This window comes from Ochotona princeps, chromosome 8, assembly GCF_030435755.1.
Source record: "Ochotona princeps isolate mOchPri1 chromosome 8, mOchPri1.hap1, whole genome shotgun sequence".
Taxonomy (NCBI): domain Eukaryota; kingdom Metazoa; phylum Chordata; class Mammalia; order Lagomorpha; family Ochotonidae; genus Ochotona; species Ochotona princeps.
In genome coordinates this window covers 68,110,886-68,127,814 of record NC_080839.1, presented here as the reverse complement: position 1 = coordinate 68,127,814, position 16,929 = coordinate 68,110,886, and positions in this window count along the sequence as shown.

Genomic DNA, 16,929 nt, shown 5'->3' with positions numbered 1-16,929 from the left:
GCCAGACACTGAGTCTGCTACCACTTTTTTTCTTGGATTTACTAGACTCTAGAACAATGAACTGTAAATGTAGGCTGTTTGTAGGTCACCCTCGACCAGGGTATTTTGCTACAGAGCATGAAGAGTATTTTGTTGTTGATTTCCCTCTGTCTTGCTCTCTGAGATATGAGAGTGGTAGAAACGATATTAGACTCAAGTTCCTGCCTGATCAGGTTAAATTCTTAGAGACACATAGGCAGCTCTGCTGCACACATCTGTGCGAATATACAACCAAGTAAGTGAAGTGTTATTTGATAGTTATATTCACCAAGTATTGCAAAATTTATGCAATATTTGCTCTTAGATTTCTTAGTGCTGGTAGGATTAGAAACAGTTTTTAAGAGATGCAAAAATTTGGATAGTAGAAAAGTCACTTCGGTAGAGAATGTGGTGTGGAACTCAACATGATGTATTGATTCTGGGGTGGGGTTGGAATTAGAAAAAGTATTTGTATTGGTTTGACTGATTTCAGGGACATTGGCAGAGGTGGATTTTGTTTTGAAGGAGGCCCTAGTAAAAAACAATTATGGAGAATTCCCTGGGAGAGTGCTGTAAAAAGTTGGTACTAAACACCATGTATAAGGACATTGAAGTGACATGTATAATTAGTTGTTAAGAATTAAAATAAACTGGATTATACATAAAAGAATAGTCATTCTCTTTGATAGAACTACCTCTTTTCTAACTCCACATCCATCTGTCCTCAAACTTATTCTCTGTCAATCTACGTTCAGTTCAAAGTAAGAAAAAAATTCTGTAATTGTAGATGTCTATTTTATTTGAGTTATATCTATGTTCTTAACACTGTCAGTGGTTAAATGCTCAAATTGTTCATGTTAATCATTTAAAACTGTAATGTCATTCAACACATTGTCGATAATGCTTTCTTAAGTTGTTCTGTGTGCCTGAAAATGAGCTGGCAAATTGGAAAGAACAAACTGGGGCTTGCATCCTCATGAAGCTTGGATGTGCCCAAGGAAATACACATTGGAAAATATCCAGATGTTGATGCTAGAAAGCTGTGCAGTGGGACAGGTGTTTAAACAGCTGAGCAGTTTGGATGCTGGTTGGTGTGATTGTGTTCCATGTTAGAGTGCAGCATTTGGTTCTTGGCTCTGGATTCTTTTTTTTATTATTATTGTTTTTTGATACAGTTTAGTTGGCACCGGGGTCTCCCTTCTCCCTCCCCAAGTTCCCCCCTTCCCTTTATTCTCCCCATCCAGTCTCACAATAGGCATCTTTCGTGAATTTCCCCAAATCTATCATGCTGCTGCTGGAGTGTCTCCCAACCATATAGGAGACAGTCTTTTCGTTGTGAGTTGATTCTTGTATCCCAGGGCCCCAATGAAGGTACAATGAGGACTAGATCGTTGTTATTTATGGGCAGTATCAATAACAGTGATAAAAGGGACATTGACCATCTCAGGTAATTCTAAACAATCACTGGCTCTGGATTCTTAATCTAACTTCCCATGAGTACAGAAGGTAGGGGATAGAGAATCTAATTTCAATACTTGGATTCATGTCACCCATAAGGAAGACCTGGGGTGATTTCCTGGCTCCTTCTTCCAGGCCTCACTATTGCAGGCACGTGGGGAGTAAACAGAGGATTATGTATCTGTACATTTGTTTATCTCCCAAATAATCTTGAAAAAAATGCATGCAGTGAAATTTGCTTGGCTGATGGGAAAGATTTCATAAATGTTGACCCTTAAACTGTTTGTATTCTTTCCTGAATAGTCAGGTGTCCTGCTAGATCACATTCCCAGAAGCATATCTTGTAGATAGCAACTTTGGCAGGGTTGGTATGTTTTCCTTTATTCCCCACTTAATCTTTGCTTTGATGTCAACGTCTACATCTTGGTATATGGCACTACATGTACCTATCTTCTCAAGCTAAAATGCAAAATGTTTCTTGGTTCTTCTCTTCTTTTTTTTTTTTTAATATTTATTTTCTTTTTGTTACAAAGTCAGATATACAGAGAGGAGGAGAGACAGAGAGGAAGATCTTCTGTCCGATGATTCACTCCCCAAGTGTCCACAATGCCCGGTGCTGTGCCAATCCGAAGCCGGGAACCAGGAACCTATTCCGGGACTCCCACGCGGGTGCAGGGTCCCAATCTTTGGACCGTCCTCGACTGCTTTCCCAGGTTACAAGCAGGGAGCTGGATGGGAAGTGGAGCTGCCGGGATTAGAACTAGCGCCCATATGGGATCCCGGGGTGTTCAAGGTGAGGACTTTAGCTGCTAGGCCACGGCACTGGGCTCAGTTCTTCTCTTCTTGTAAATGTCTAAATCAAATCCTGAAGAAAATACCTCTAAATCTAGTCAGAAATAATTTTGCATTCTTCTTCTTTGAATGCTCTGTGCCAGTCAAAATATGCTTTTCACCTGGCTTAATGCAATAGCTGCCAGATAATTTGCTAATTTATTGTTTTACCCTCTTAAGAGCACTTTACCATTAGTCAACATGATATTTTTAGATATGTAAATCAGGTCATGCCAATCCCTACTTAAACATCCACCCACGGCTTAGTAACACTGAAAATCAAATTTTCTTGCTTTGGCTTAGATCACCTTAGAAGTCCTGTTTCAGCATCCCATCTCACGTGCAGCTTGTGTGCCTCTGAATGGTCAAGAATACGGACCCCAAATTGTGGTATGTGTGTTGGAGGGATGAAGAATCCTGATTTAGTGTTTGTCAATTTCTGGTGCATAAATATCCCTGCTGTGGCCAATCGTAAGCTAACACAGAAATATCACTGATTGTAAAAGTCCTGAAAATAGAACAAAAAATGTTCTCAGCCATCAGTAAAAGCAGCTGGAACCTGATGTAAACCTGTGTCACGATGCTCCCACCACCCTGGTTTTCACTTATTGCCTGGTTTACAGCTTGGAACAAATTTCTCCCTTAAGCCTAAAATACTCTGAACATGGTAACGGAATAAAAGTTCATGGTTCCTAGATATAATCTGAGCTCAGAATCCTCCTGATGAGTTGATCTTTGAAAATACCATGCAGTTACCATTTAGTCCCTCATCCTAGATTGTCAGTTGTCTGATATGTGTGCAGTGTGTGTGTGTGTGTGTGTATGTGTGGTGCATGCTACTCTTTTGGCCTCACTAGAAAATAATCACTGTGATTGCAAAATTATTTTCTCTCATGTCCCGAGCTCTACCCTCAGTGCCAACAGACGTGCCTGATGAACACTAATTACTCCACTGGCAAACATATGGATGAATATAGTAACAATTCCTGTATAGCTGACCTCTGTGTCCCTACCTGGGCTTTACATTAACTAAAGATCAAATTTATTCAGCACAATTAGTTTTTCTTTTCTTCCATTTTGGAATCACTCATTTCCTGTCCAATCTAATTCTAACAAAAGCTTGTACCCTACAAGGCTCTACTCATGTCCATTATTCTATGAAATATTTTGTATTCATTCTAGGCCATAGAGTACCTCACTTCAAACTCAGCCGTGCATCTTAACTTGTGAATCAGTGATAACTGCCAGTGTGTTGCCAAGTGTCACTCCATGTTTGAAGGGTCATTGGCATTTTTACTTTGTTTCCAGTGCCTATATAGTTTTCCTATCATTGGAGTCTGAGTTACAATAGTTTTGCTATAGGATTGTATTTTAATCAGTGTCCACTAAGATTCTTAGGGCTGTTCTCTGGGCAGAGCCCATGTTTATGAAGTATCTATTCATTGTACTTGTTTTAGGAGTTTTGTCATGAGCTGAATCTTCTTTGTTTTTCCCTCCTGGGGCAACATAAAACTCTCTTCAGTGTCTTGTGGCTTGCCTTGGGAATCTGATATGCATGAACACCATCGAAAAACTCATTCCTCCCGGCTGTGGTAGAGAGGAGCCAATGAGAAGGATGACTTTTAGATCTGGTGAGAGAGAGAAGCGGAAGTTTTGAAATAGGGGTTGCTTTGTTCCTGTTGCCTTCTTGTAGGGCCTCCAATACTTAGTTGTCATCAGGTAATTTCTTTGTCATCAGTTGATTTCCTCTCTCCAGGTTTAAGTAACCACTGCCTCCCAACGCTCCTCTCAGTTTAAACCTGATTACCAGATCTGTGTGTTCTCCTATTTCTGGGATATCAATACACCTTTATATATAATACCCTTATTAGCCTTCCTCCAACTGTCCAGTTTGAAGGTGGCTCCTATTTCCTAATAAATTCTGCAGGAATTTTCTCAAAAGTTCACAAAAACCTGACCCATTCCTCAATACACAGCTTGGGCCCTGCCCCTGCTCCTGTTATGAAGTTTCCTCTAATTACTTCTGATAGAAATGAGACTTAATACATTTTTGCTCAGTTTTATTTGGCCATGTCACATTGTCACATACTCAGATTTCTCTGCCCTGGGATAAGGGAAGTCCTGCTACTGATTGGAATTCCATTTTCTGAAAACAGAGATGTGTCAATATCGAGTTTTGCCCTATTTTCTATCAGCACTTCCTTCATGATGTTACTCATTATAGTCCCTCATCTGACTCATGCTCATTTCAGAGGCCTTTTTCATGAAAGTTCCTTCTCATATCTGCCCTGGAGGCCATAATGCAAGTGACATCTGGAAAAGGCAAATACTTTCCAATTTTCTCCCCAAATAGGCATGCCAATGGGCACAGCATACATGTTTCCAGTGGCCCTTTGTTGGCCTGGGCTATAACCCAGCTCACAAACTGTCTCATGGTCGCTTGGCATCTGCTTCACCACTCTCCTCTCCCATAATGGTTCCTTTTCTTCTTCCGCTCTGGCTCTGGCTTTCTTCCCCAACTCCCCTGATTCCCTGCTAACATAGAGTCTTTGATCTGCAGTTTCCACTCTGCAGAATGTTCTTTTCTTCCTCTAGCTTCCCCGGTTAACTCTGGCTTTTCACCAAGATCTTAGATGTGACTTTATTTCAGCAGTTATCTCTATCTTATCTAACTAGGTCACATCTCTTCATTTTCAATTGTTGTTCTTCACGGAGCTCATCACTGTAGAAAGTTTATGTTTATCTGAATGGTCGTGAATGTACCGTATCTGTCCCCAAATCACACATTCCAAAAACACAGCAGCCATATTTGCTAACCTGTGCGCTATTGACACTTGTTATTGCTGGACGTTCAATAGGTATTTGAGGACAAACATATAAGCTTGACTTAATTGTAATGGATTCCTTATTACTACCAAATTTCTCCACAGTTACTTTTGATACAAATTTTTTCTTTGAAAGATATAGACCAATTCCTGTGACAAAAAGTTGTACATCTTCATAAAATGATACAAGTATTTCAGGTTGATTATCAAACAGTAGCTCAGGGGAAGATTTTGTGCTCCAGCAGATGAAGGTACTGCTTATGAAGATGGCTTCCCATATTGGAGTGCAAGTTCAAGTCCCGGTTAGACTCATTCTGAGCCAGTTTCTTTCTAATGCTCCGGGGAGGCAGAAGGTGGTGACGCAAATGCTCGGGCCCTTGCCACCCATGTGGAATATCCGGATGACGAAATTCCAAGTTCCTAGCTCAGCCTGATCTAGCCCAAGGACTTGAACCTTCCACTGCTGCTTTCCCAGACCAAAGGCAGGGAGCTAGATTGAAGTGGAGCAACTGGGACTTGAACCAGCACCCATATGGGATGCCAGTGTTGTACACAGAGGCCTAATCTACTATGCTACAGCTCTGACCCCTCACAACTGTCTGAAAAAATGGCTCTCAGAGTGTCTCAGACCAGGCCAGGCAGGGTGTAGCTTGGCAGAGCAAAGCAGTTTTGCTCATCACTTTCACTTAGTCCCTGGGGACCCCAGGTATGACTCCAAGGAGGAGGTGAGGAAACCACAGGGCAAAGGAGGAAGCCTGGGGGAGGTGGAGTAAAAAGATCCCGGATTTAGGTTACAAGGAGAAAAAGTCAAAGGCCCGTTCGGATGCCTGCATTTCTTAGAGAGGAAAGGGAGTTAATGAATAAAGATAACGCTAGGAAGCTAAGGAAATAATTGGTCTTACTTGATATAGCCGTCTCTTGCCAGAAGAGTACATCCTAAAAATGCTAATTCAGAACCCCAGAAGATTGGAGCAGCGCTAGATGAGAACAGAGTCATCAGACGTACCTGCAAAAATGGTTGGGGGGGATTGGAGAATGGGCTGATGGGTCAGCATCTCCAGTGGGAGAAGGGAGAGGTGAGTCCTGCACTTTTCTCTGCCTTGGCCTCTTCTGAAAAGCTGTAGGATTGGCCTGTTCCCTCGCAGGCTCCTGGCTGCCAGGGGACGTGATGAGGTCAGTCCCCTCCCAGTGGACTCTACCAAAGTCCCGATCTTCCCACCTGACAGGGCTGTTCATCATGGAGTGTTCCAGAAATCCTAAGGGTCTGCTTTTTGCTCAGAGATGTAGTCTCCCCAGGGCCTGCCACTCTGGTAAGTCTTTGGACCTGGCCAATGCCAGCCACCCTCTGAGCGCTCGGCATTATTTAAGTAGCATTTCATATTATATCCTTTCAGGGCAGGTACCATGATCTCAAATTCATGCAGTATCTGCTCTCTCCTTATCCATCCACACTGGAGATCATTTTTGAAAGATTTTTTTTTTTCCTGAAGATTCTATATATAAAGGTTTTTTCTTTTTTTCAAGTGAAAGTTTTGGAGACTTTGAAAAGTCAAGCTCAGCAAAAAAAAAAGTAATTTATACTCTCTCTAGTTAATAACCTCTTATGTGCTTTAATAATTTAAACCAATTATCAATGGGCAAGTCTATAGTGTATACTTCAATGATTGCTTTTCGTATATTTCCTCCTTTCTTTCATGCCGTATGCCACTTGTCCTCAATGTGTCTCCAGTGCCCATTATCTCTGCTATGCACAGAAAATCACTTCTTTAGCTAGGAGAACATGACCTTGACACGGAGAAAGGCAGTCCTTGAAAGGATAGCTCAATTAAAATCTCAGGCCTCCATCCCTGATTGGATTTCATTACTATTCATAAGACTGCGCAGGGCTAAGTCATGTGTCGACTAGGTCCTCAAGGCTGGTTTTCGGAGAGGTGCATGCAAGTTGTCAGTGGGATGCCTGCCCAGGGCCTATGGATGCCAAGTCACCTGGAAGCTCATTAGCCTGACTTCAAACGGGGTGATTCTACTGCTTCCAAAGCATGTACTCACACTGCTCTTCAGGCTTGGAACACCTTGAGGAAGACTGGGAGGTGAAATATAGATTTTTATTTTTTTTAATTTTTTTTTAAAGATTTATTTTTATTACAAAGTCAGATATACAGAGAGGAGGAGAGACAGAGAGGAAGATCTTCCATCCGATGTTTCACTCCCCAAGTGACCACAATGGCCCGGTACGCGCCAATCCGATGCCGGGAACCAGGAACCTCTTCCAGGTCTCCCACATGGGTGCAGGGTCCCAATGTATTGGGCCGTCCTCAACTGCTTTCCCAGGCCACAAGCAGGGAGCTGGATGGGAAGTGGAGCTGCTGGGATTAGAACCGGCGCCCATATTGGATCCCGGCGTGTTCAAGGGGAGGACTTCAGCTGCTAGGCCACGCCGCCGGGCCCGGAATATGGATTTTTAGATACATGCATGCGGAAACCAGATGGACAGTCTTAAATATCAAAGTGGACAACCTGGAGAAACTTATTCAAGTTTTCCAACTTAATTTACTCATTGGTAAAATGGGAAGAAAAACTAGCATGCTCCTTGTAAAGTTGAGATGCTATAGCTCAGGGCGTTATATAACCAGAAATGAGCTAACACAGAGTGTGTGCTCTGTGGCTCAGGAAATGGACAGAATGGGAAATATAGCAGTTAGGGAAGGCTTGGCTGTAAAGCGAGTTACAAAGATGGATCATGCATACGCGATCTCTTAGAATGCAAAGGATTACTGACCTGTGGCAAGTCCAGAGAATGTGCTTCATGGGTGAAGTATATTGAATTTTAAGATTTATCTCTATTTTATTTAAAAGGCAGAATTACACAGAGAGAAGGAGATAGAGAGAGGGAGAGGCAGAGGGAGAGATGGGGAAAGGAAGAAAGGATGAGAGAGAGATCAAGATCTCGCATCCACTTGTTCACCCACCACACCCACCCCCGATGACTGTAGTGTCCAGAGCAAGGCTGGGGCTAAGCGAGGAGACAGGAGCTTTTTCCAGGCCACTCACTTGGATATAGGGACATAAGAAATTAGGTCATCTTCGGAAGCTCTTGGGAAGAGTCAGATGAGATAATAGTTAGAGTCTCTGGTCCCTGATAAAGTTACCTTTTAAAATGTAGAATTGTGCTTCTCCCAATTTCTTAGCCTTCCAGGAGCACGTCCACCCGTCCCCACCCTTGAGCAAGAATATAGGGACAGAAACAATGCATCAATTCCATTGTAACAAAAAGCAAGGAGATGGAGCCCATACTAATCCCATCGCTGGTTACTATCAAAGAGATGGTGCTTGAGTTGGCAGCTTATCAGAATGGGAGGAGGAAGCCACCGGGCCCTCCCTTCAGATGGCCGTTAGCTCTGGAGGAGGTGATGGACATTGCTGCCCATGGTGAATGAGTTTTTTTTTTCTTTCTGCCCTTGGGGTGATCATGTGAACCCTCTCTCTGAGATGGCGCATAAAAGACACCAACCACTTCCACCATTTCCTTGGGTCTTTCCTCCCTTGGAACTCCCTCCTGAAGCTATCTTAGGGAACCTCTTTTTCTCTCTTAAATAAATCTGGTCTTGCAAACTAGAGTTGTCTGCATGAAAATTCTTCTGTGTGAGATGAGAAATGAGGTTGCTGTGTGTTTTGCGTTGAAATCTCTGCAACATTTTACCCAGCATATTAGCAGGGAGCTGGATAGGAAGTGGAGGAGCTGGGACTAGAAATGGTGTCCATAAGGGATATTAGCACCACGGGTAGAGTTTTAGCCTCTGATGCCATGACATGTCCTGAAAAGCATATTGAATCTGATTGAGAAGATATCTGAACTAATGAGAAGGAGACCAGAGGAGGCTAGCAGTGGCAACAGCGACTGACCATATGGTATCAGAAGGCTTCGTGAAGGAGACCGATGCTGAATTGCATACCAGGACAAAGCTGTAACTGTGATTCTACAATGACAAGTCTGGTTCTCTACCCTCCCATATCATCATCTATCCTGCCCTCCCATCAAGAACATTGTGGCGGGGCTGATGAGACAAAGAATAACCTGTAGTGCCAGCACGTATTCCCGGATGCGATGAGGCCACTTTTACTTTCAGAGAGAAAGAACTGGGCAGACAGGAAAGGCCTTCCTTTATGGGTGGGTCATAGTCAGGTGTATGCCTCCCGCCACACTTTGAAAAATCTCCTCTGTGCATGTTAAGGTAACTCCAAAGCAGGGCTTGGCAGGTTTGATGCTCTTGACATTTTGGGGCCAGAACATTCTTGGTAGTGGAGGGGTATTCTGTGACTCCTGATGATTCACAGTATCCTTGGCCTCTTACTAGTGATGTCTTCACAAGAGTGAGAACCAAAACGACTAACAAATGCCAGATATCCCCGGGGTGAAGTGCAAGATCACCCGGAGGAGGACCATTATTCTGTTTAACTAATTGTCTAGGGAGACGGGGATAGCTCCACTCCTGCGTAACTACTGAGGCAGGGAATTGGATACGAAAGAAGACAGCAACGTCATTTCGTACTTGAAAGAAGAATGTTCATGGGGACAATTTCAGTGTGCAAAGCAAGATTTATTTAAGAAACTGCAAGCGAGATCTCCTGCCCTATTGACAGGAGGGTGCTCCAGGGGTTCAAAGACCCGAAGAGAGTCACCAAGGGGCTGAAGAGAAAGAAAAAGGGGAACTTACTCTCCTGGACAGTCATGTCTGGCGCTTTGCTCAGGACAAAAGGGTGTGACTGGTGGCTTCCTCCTCCCATCCTGATGATAAGCTGAAATCTCAGGCACCGACTCCCTACAGTAACTCCCGAGATGGGCATTGCTTTAGGCTACGTCTCCACAGCCAACCACTCTAAGAGCTGGAAATAGACATGCTGGTTCTGTTTCTTTCTTCTCCCTCAAGGAGACTGGGGGATGAACTAGGGAGAAAGGTGCTCTTGGAAGGGTAAGAAATGAGGAGAAGCAAGATTTTATATTTTAAAAGGTAACTTTATTAGCTCTTACCTGCAATCAGGTCCTTACATGCAGCCAATTTCCCATAGCCAAGTTCTCAAACCCAAATACCAGACACAGTGGGGTACACAGCAGGTCTTTTATTCCAGCAGGGTAGGGGAGGAAGGAGGGCCAGAGGGAGGGAGATAGAGAAGAGAAATGTCTCCTGCCACGATGCCAGGAGGGGCAATAAGGAGAGGGAAATGGGGCAAGATGAAAGAGGAGCGGGGAGAGCCAGCCTGCCGAAAGTCACTGGCATGCCTAGTGGGCAGAGGAGGAAGCGAAGGAGGAAAAGGAAATGGATGGGAGGGCGGCCTGAGGATTGGTTCATAGGCTTGTTGGAACCACAGGGGATTGGTACGTGGGAGGGGGTTGGGGGGGCTGACAGATACAGTGACATGAGGTTAGAGTGCATTGGGCGGGACGGTCCTGTGAGATTATAGTGGATTGGTGGGCAATTGGAAGGGCATGAAAGCTGCCAGCTGTGGGAAGGGGTGACACAGATATTTAAAACAGTACAGAGTCCAAAAGGCCGGGGGCCTTCAGGGCTGATGTCAAGTCACTCCTCACATCCCTCCCTTTCGTTGTATGTAAAGGAAAAGGGACATTGTTCTCCTGCATGGTTTCTTCCAGCTGAATTTGGGGGCGGTGTTCTCCAGGCAGGAATGGGAGCTCAGGAGAGGCTTGGAGCCCTGCCAAAGAAGCTCTTCCAATACAAATATATATATATTTTGCATTTGAGTGTGGATGACACAGGACTGCAGAGAGGGGTTACTTAACAGAAGTCCTTTTGAAAAGGCGGTCTGAGTTTTTCCTGAGGCTCGCAGGGATGTTTGGTCTCGTGGGTTTGTTTGGATGAGCAGCTTCTTGGGTGGGTGTCTTTGGGGAATGGATCATCATGGTGGGTGTTGAAGTTCTGTGCTGACTCAGCATTCCAAAGAAATTCTTGGATGGGAGTGTCATTTGGCTTTGGAAGCAAACTGGGGTCACTTCTGCTCAACCCCAGTAAACTTGACCAGAGACCAGAGACCCTAACCGCCTCTTAGCCCATCTGACTCCTTACAGCATTTTTAATGTATGTAATATTCAAACCTAAGGGAAACCGATTTTTAAAAAACATTTATTTATTTTTATTGCAAAGTCATATATACAGAGAGGAGGAGAGACAGGAAGATCTTCCGTCCGATGATTCACTCCCCAAGTGACCACAATGGCCAGTGCTGAGCCAATCCGAAGCCAGGAGCCAGGAGCTTTCTTTAGGTCCTCCACGTGGGTTCAGGGTCCCAAGGCTTTGCGCTGTCTTCCACTGCATTGCCAGGCCACAAGCAGGGAGCTGGATGGGAATCGGCACCACAGGGATTAGAAAGAGCGCCCATATGGGATTATGATACATTCAAGGTGAGAACCTTAACCACTAGGCTACCACACCTGGCCCTCCAGCATTATTAATTCAGACTTGGTGCTGCGGCTTAGCTTTGGCGTTTCTGAACTTTGTTGTCTTTGGTCTGCCTGTTGACAGGTGGGCAGAAATCATGATGTGGCATCAAATGCCTCTGCCTAATCGAGTCAGGAAGGAGCTTGTTACATTTCGAAGAACCTTCAGATAAAGAAAAATAACTACCCACGTTTAATTATTTCCACCTAGAACTCACTGCAGCCTCTGGGCAGACAGCAACAGGAGTTATCTATGTGTAAAGACCATATGTGAGGACCAAACTGTTTACTGTACAGCGGGCTGGTGTCTTGACATCCCTGCTTTGATCTGCTTCACTAGATCACATGACCCTCTGCCCCACTCAGCCCGTGCAGGGAGACTGCCCTTGCCTCTGTGGAGCAAAGGAAATGCATTTCAGGAGTGCTGGCTGTGGGAAGTCATGGAAAACATTCAGCCTGCTTAGCAAGGCCATTTGAACACAAGATCTTGGCATTTTCTCAAAAAATGATTGTGCACCGAGATGCAAGCACGTGGCCCTCCCTGGATGCTTCTCCTAAAGGCAGAGAGAATGAAGTTCTAAAACTTGAACCTTTCCTAAACATGGAGTCTCCTCCTCCTGTTCATATCAACCTTGTGAAATTATTCTTGGTCCCAAACACCTAAGGGCTGTCCCACTTGCTTCCCCTCACCAGTGTCAGGACCGACTCCATACCATGGGTGAAATGTGTTTGTATCTCAAATCCTGTTGGCAGCAGTGCAGCCCATGAGCCCTTGGGATGTCTGGGCCATAGTTAGATCACACACGGAGGGAGAAGCCAGCCTTGTTTTATAGAGCCAAGTTTATCCTTTCTGAATTGCTGTATCTCTCTTAGACCATGTTTTTATTTCTCTTTCTAGCAAACTATTTCCCCTAAAAGCTTTTCATGTCCTGTTCTATCCTTGGCTTTTTCCTTAAGCTCAGTGTCTTAGCGAAAGATTAAAATTTCTATTCACAAGTAAATGCTAGGGACTTGAATATTGTGGTGTGGTGGGTTAAGCCATCACCTGTAATGCTAGCATCCTATATGAGTACTGGTGTGATTCCTGGTTTCCCCAGGTGTTACCAAGTTCCTGGGAAAGCAACAGAAGATGGCATCAGTGCTTGGGCCACTGCAACTTGGTGGGTGACCCAGACAAACCTGCAGGTTTCAGTCTGGGCCATGCAGGACCTTTGTTAAAATATTGAAAGTGAACCAGTAGATGGAAGACCTCTCACTCAGCTGAGTCTGACTCCCTCCTCTCTGTCTTTCAAGTAAAGAGATCTTTAAAAAAGAGAAAATGAAAAACCCACAAAGACCGTAAGTCAAATCAAAGTAAAGTAGCGTAGCTGGTGCTCCGATCCAGTGTTGCTGTTTTCTGAAACTGTTGTTTGAATTGATTATCTTCCCTTTGCATTCAAAACTCAGTTGAGATTCTTGAAACAAGGACTGAAATTCTCAGAGGCAATTTCCTGAGGTGCGTAGTCCTCCAGAGGGCAAACTTGAGAATGACAAATGAAGTATTAAAATGAAATACAATAAAGAGCTTCAGCATTCGAACCAAGTACAAGGTTCAAAATGCTGGACTAAAGTTGCTCCTGAACCTTGCACTCCCAAAGACTGAAGGGTTATTGACACCATGTGACTTGATTTTCAGCTCCAAATATTGATGTTTGAAAATTTCTTAGATGTGGCAGAGATAGGCCATTGATTGTATATGAAATAAATTGCCTTCATAACATGGATTTTAAAAACTATTCTTAATCCTCACCATTGCTTTGATAAAATAGTATTGTTTCTTTTTTCCAAATTCTCTTCTCACTGATGGTTGGTAGGAATAGCTAAAAACTTGGTTGGTTTAAAAGGAATAGCTAAAAACTGGGTTGCTAGTACCGACACAGTAGGTGTGGTAGTCAAAATTGTGATGTTGACCAGAAACGAAAATCCATTATAAATCCCAGGTATGTATGTGGAAGGGAGTGTAACTACTCCTCATATTACAGGCGTGGTAATATAGCTTTCCCACCTGAGCAAAGTGTTCTAGGCAATGTGTCAGACTGGGAGCATACTGCCACCATGATGGTGTAGTGTGTACTGTACCTGCCTTGCTGAGTGTCTGGTTGCTAATTACCACATCGCCAGTTACTGTCTCCAGGAGAGAGGCTAACTCATGGGTAGTAGTAGGCTATTTGACTCAAGAGTTCAAAGGATGAAAAATCACAGCTGGTTTCCTTGCAAACCGTAAGGGTGAAATTGCTGCAAAATGCAACTTATTAGAGTTAAGGGAGAACTAAAATGAACACAGAAAATTGGAGCTGCCTTCATTTGCTGAGCCAGCATATGCTGCAGAATAAATAAAGTGTGCAGGCAAAGCCCAGGCCACATGTAGGCTCCCACCCCTTGTGTGGCCAGGCGCTTAAGGTAGACCTGTCTACCAGTCAGTCTATCAGCTATAGAGTTGAACCCGCTGAAGTTCCTGGGTTGGGTTTTTGGTTTGTTGCTCTCACTGGGAAAAAGCATCTCCTAGGACTGGAACAGAAAATAGGACAGGGGTTGCCTACAGGACACTGTAGATCTGGAAGAGGAATCAGCTCATCGGATGCTCAAGATGCATCTGAGCTCTTTGTTTCTGCCTACGTTTGTTCCTTTTGTTAACATTAATACAGATTATGATTTGCCAACTCCCAGGAGCTTCCTGACTAAAGAAAATATTTCTCTCATCATCAGCTAATGAGGACATTTTGTCCCTGTAATCCCTAAAGAAGTGTACTCCTTCTCCAATTAATCAGCCAATATTTATGGAGCCGCTTTGGCATGCAGTCCCACTGCCCTTTTTCCCTGCTCTGTGCTCTGACAGAATTCATGTTGCCTGTACTTCAGTAGCATATGTGCCATACCATGTGAGCTTGACATGCCTACATGGCAGATTCTCTTGCTTAACTGAGAGCTGTCAAAGTCAGGGACCATACTTTATGCAACTTTGTGGATCTCGCAGCTAGATTAAATCTTACCAATGGACAGGTTCTCAGTGAATAAATAAATGCTTGGGCCACAGTGAATCAATGAATGCATAGATGGCTCTCATCTCCTTGGCAATGGGATAGACATCAGAAAAAAGTTAAGCCACATCGCTCACTTTCCAAGAAACTGACATTTAAGATCTGAGTCAGGCAAGGAGAAATATAGCAATAGATTGGCCAGTTATGAAACAGATTGTTATGATAAGTACTGAAGGGTGGAGAACAGGGCAGCTGGGCAGCTGGAGGAAGCATCCAGGGAGAGCAAGGGTAGACTTTGAGTTGTGTCTGGAATGTGGAACTCAGTTGTGCTTTCCTAGGGGATGCTAGGAGCACCTTCCCCTACCAGTGCTGCAGTCACTTCTCCACAGTGATCAGAAATACAGGAATGCTATCCAAAAAGAACAGTTGATGCTTTTCAACCACAAGAGTTATTCTGTTATGGAAAGATGTATCCCTCCTCTGGGAACAGTCAGCCTCAGTGTCCCCATTGATGTTCTAGTGCCCTCCTCAACTCTCTGATCCGTTTCCCTTTCCCATATCACTCACACAGTCAAGAAATAATCACATCCATGCAGAAACCAAGAAGGTGGTAGCAAAACACAAGACAGAGCAACAGCCAAGGCAGGTGCAGCAGAAAGCTCTGGATTTCCATGGAAGCCATCAGCTGCTTTCCCGCAGAAGCCGTAACTCCCATGATCTTCCTCCCAGGGCTCCCATGTAAATGTGGGCTGCAAGCATCTCCTCACTGTGAGGTCCACTGAGGACCAGGACTGGTCATGTTCCTATCTGTCCCACTTCTGGGGGGTCAATTCCCGTAGCTCACCAAACAAGCAGTTCTTCTCTGCTCCTTGGTGTTATTCCTCACACGTGAACTGGACTCAGCTGTGCCTTAACTGGTCCATGGTGCTTGAGCTGTATCCTCGGCTGTATCAGTGAGAGGTGAACCCTCTTGCTCACTCAAGTGCAATGTCACCCAGAAACCATCCTCTATTGTCTTCCTTTCAGATTGTCATGGATCCTGTGGGTGAGATGTTTGTGGGTTTTCTTAGGAACTTCAGAAGGCCTGAAGAAACTTGTAAGAACTGACTACAAGGGGGCAAAGTTACTTTCCATGTGCAAATGCCTTCCTCATTGTCCCTGAGGATAACTTGGGAGGCCAGGCAACATTCAGAACGTTGTTAGCTCTTCTTCATGAGGCTGGCACTTGTTACAGGCAGGTGATTTCCCAGCTGGCAGCCAGAGCTGCCAAGCTTGTTTTAGATGAAGTTCTTAGAGTTTTGGGTCACGTAAAAATTTCTGATGCAATCATCTTTTTTTCCCCAAAAAAAAGAGAGAAGTCTGTCTTCATATGGCTCAACTCGAGCTCTTTTTCAGGGCTGACCCATATTCCAAATGTGCATTTGGACTTGCAATTAGAGGAATCAGGTCATGAATGGAAGTCAGGCAGAGCAAGTTTAGAAAATTGTGTTGCCGACCGAAAATGATATGTGATTTCTGCTGCAGGTGCATTTTTATCTGATTTTTGGAGGGATGGTCAGCTTTGGGATGGCATTGGGCATTATCACCAGACACCACTGTCTTCCAACTGAGCAGTGGAATGAGGGTGAGGGCAATGAGGCTTGGGAGGGAAGAGACAAAGGCAGGGGAATTGCATTGGGAAATAAAGATAACGGGAAGCCTTCAGTTCTAGAACCCCAGAGATTCCTGCGAGTTGTTTGCCAACACAAGGAACCCTCCATACAACCCGGAAACAACAGAAGGTCTGCTGGATGTCATCATGGCCTCTGCTCTTAGGTTTTAAACACACTTCAAGTTCTTACAGCTCTTAAAGTTCTTACAATGCTACTTTCTCATGTTGTTATGCACAGCTAATTCCCACAGCAATGTCCTCTTTTACCTTAAGCCGAAAACTCTAAAAGTGATGAGATATTAGCGGATCTTTTTATTTCAGCAGTGTAGGAATGGGAGCAGGGGTGGAGGGGGAGAAAACTAGAAGGGACACATCTGCCATGGTAGCAGGATGGGGGCTGCCAGGGCAGGGGATGGGACAGGATGGAGGAGGACGGGGGAGAGCCAGGTAAGAAGGGAAAGGAAGAGAGAGAGTGGGAAGGAGAAGGGAGGGGCTGTATGGGGTGTGTGTGTGTGCCCTGGGGACTGGTGAGATTATCAGAGCCACAGGTAGGTTGGTGGGGGCTAAAGGAGGGACCGTGAGAGACTGGGGAGTGAGATTCTCAGGTAAGGCACCAGGTTACAGTTGATTTGTGGATAATCAGAACAGTGGAAATTTCGCGAGCTGTGGGAAAGGGGA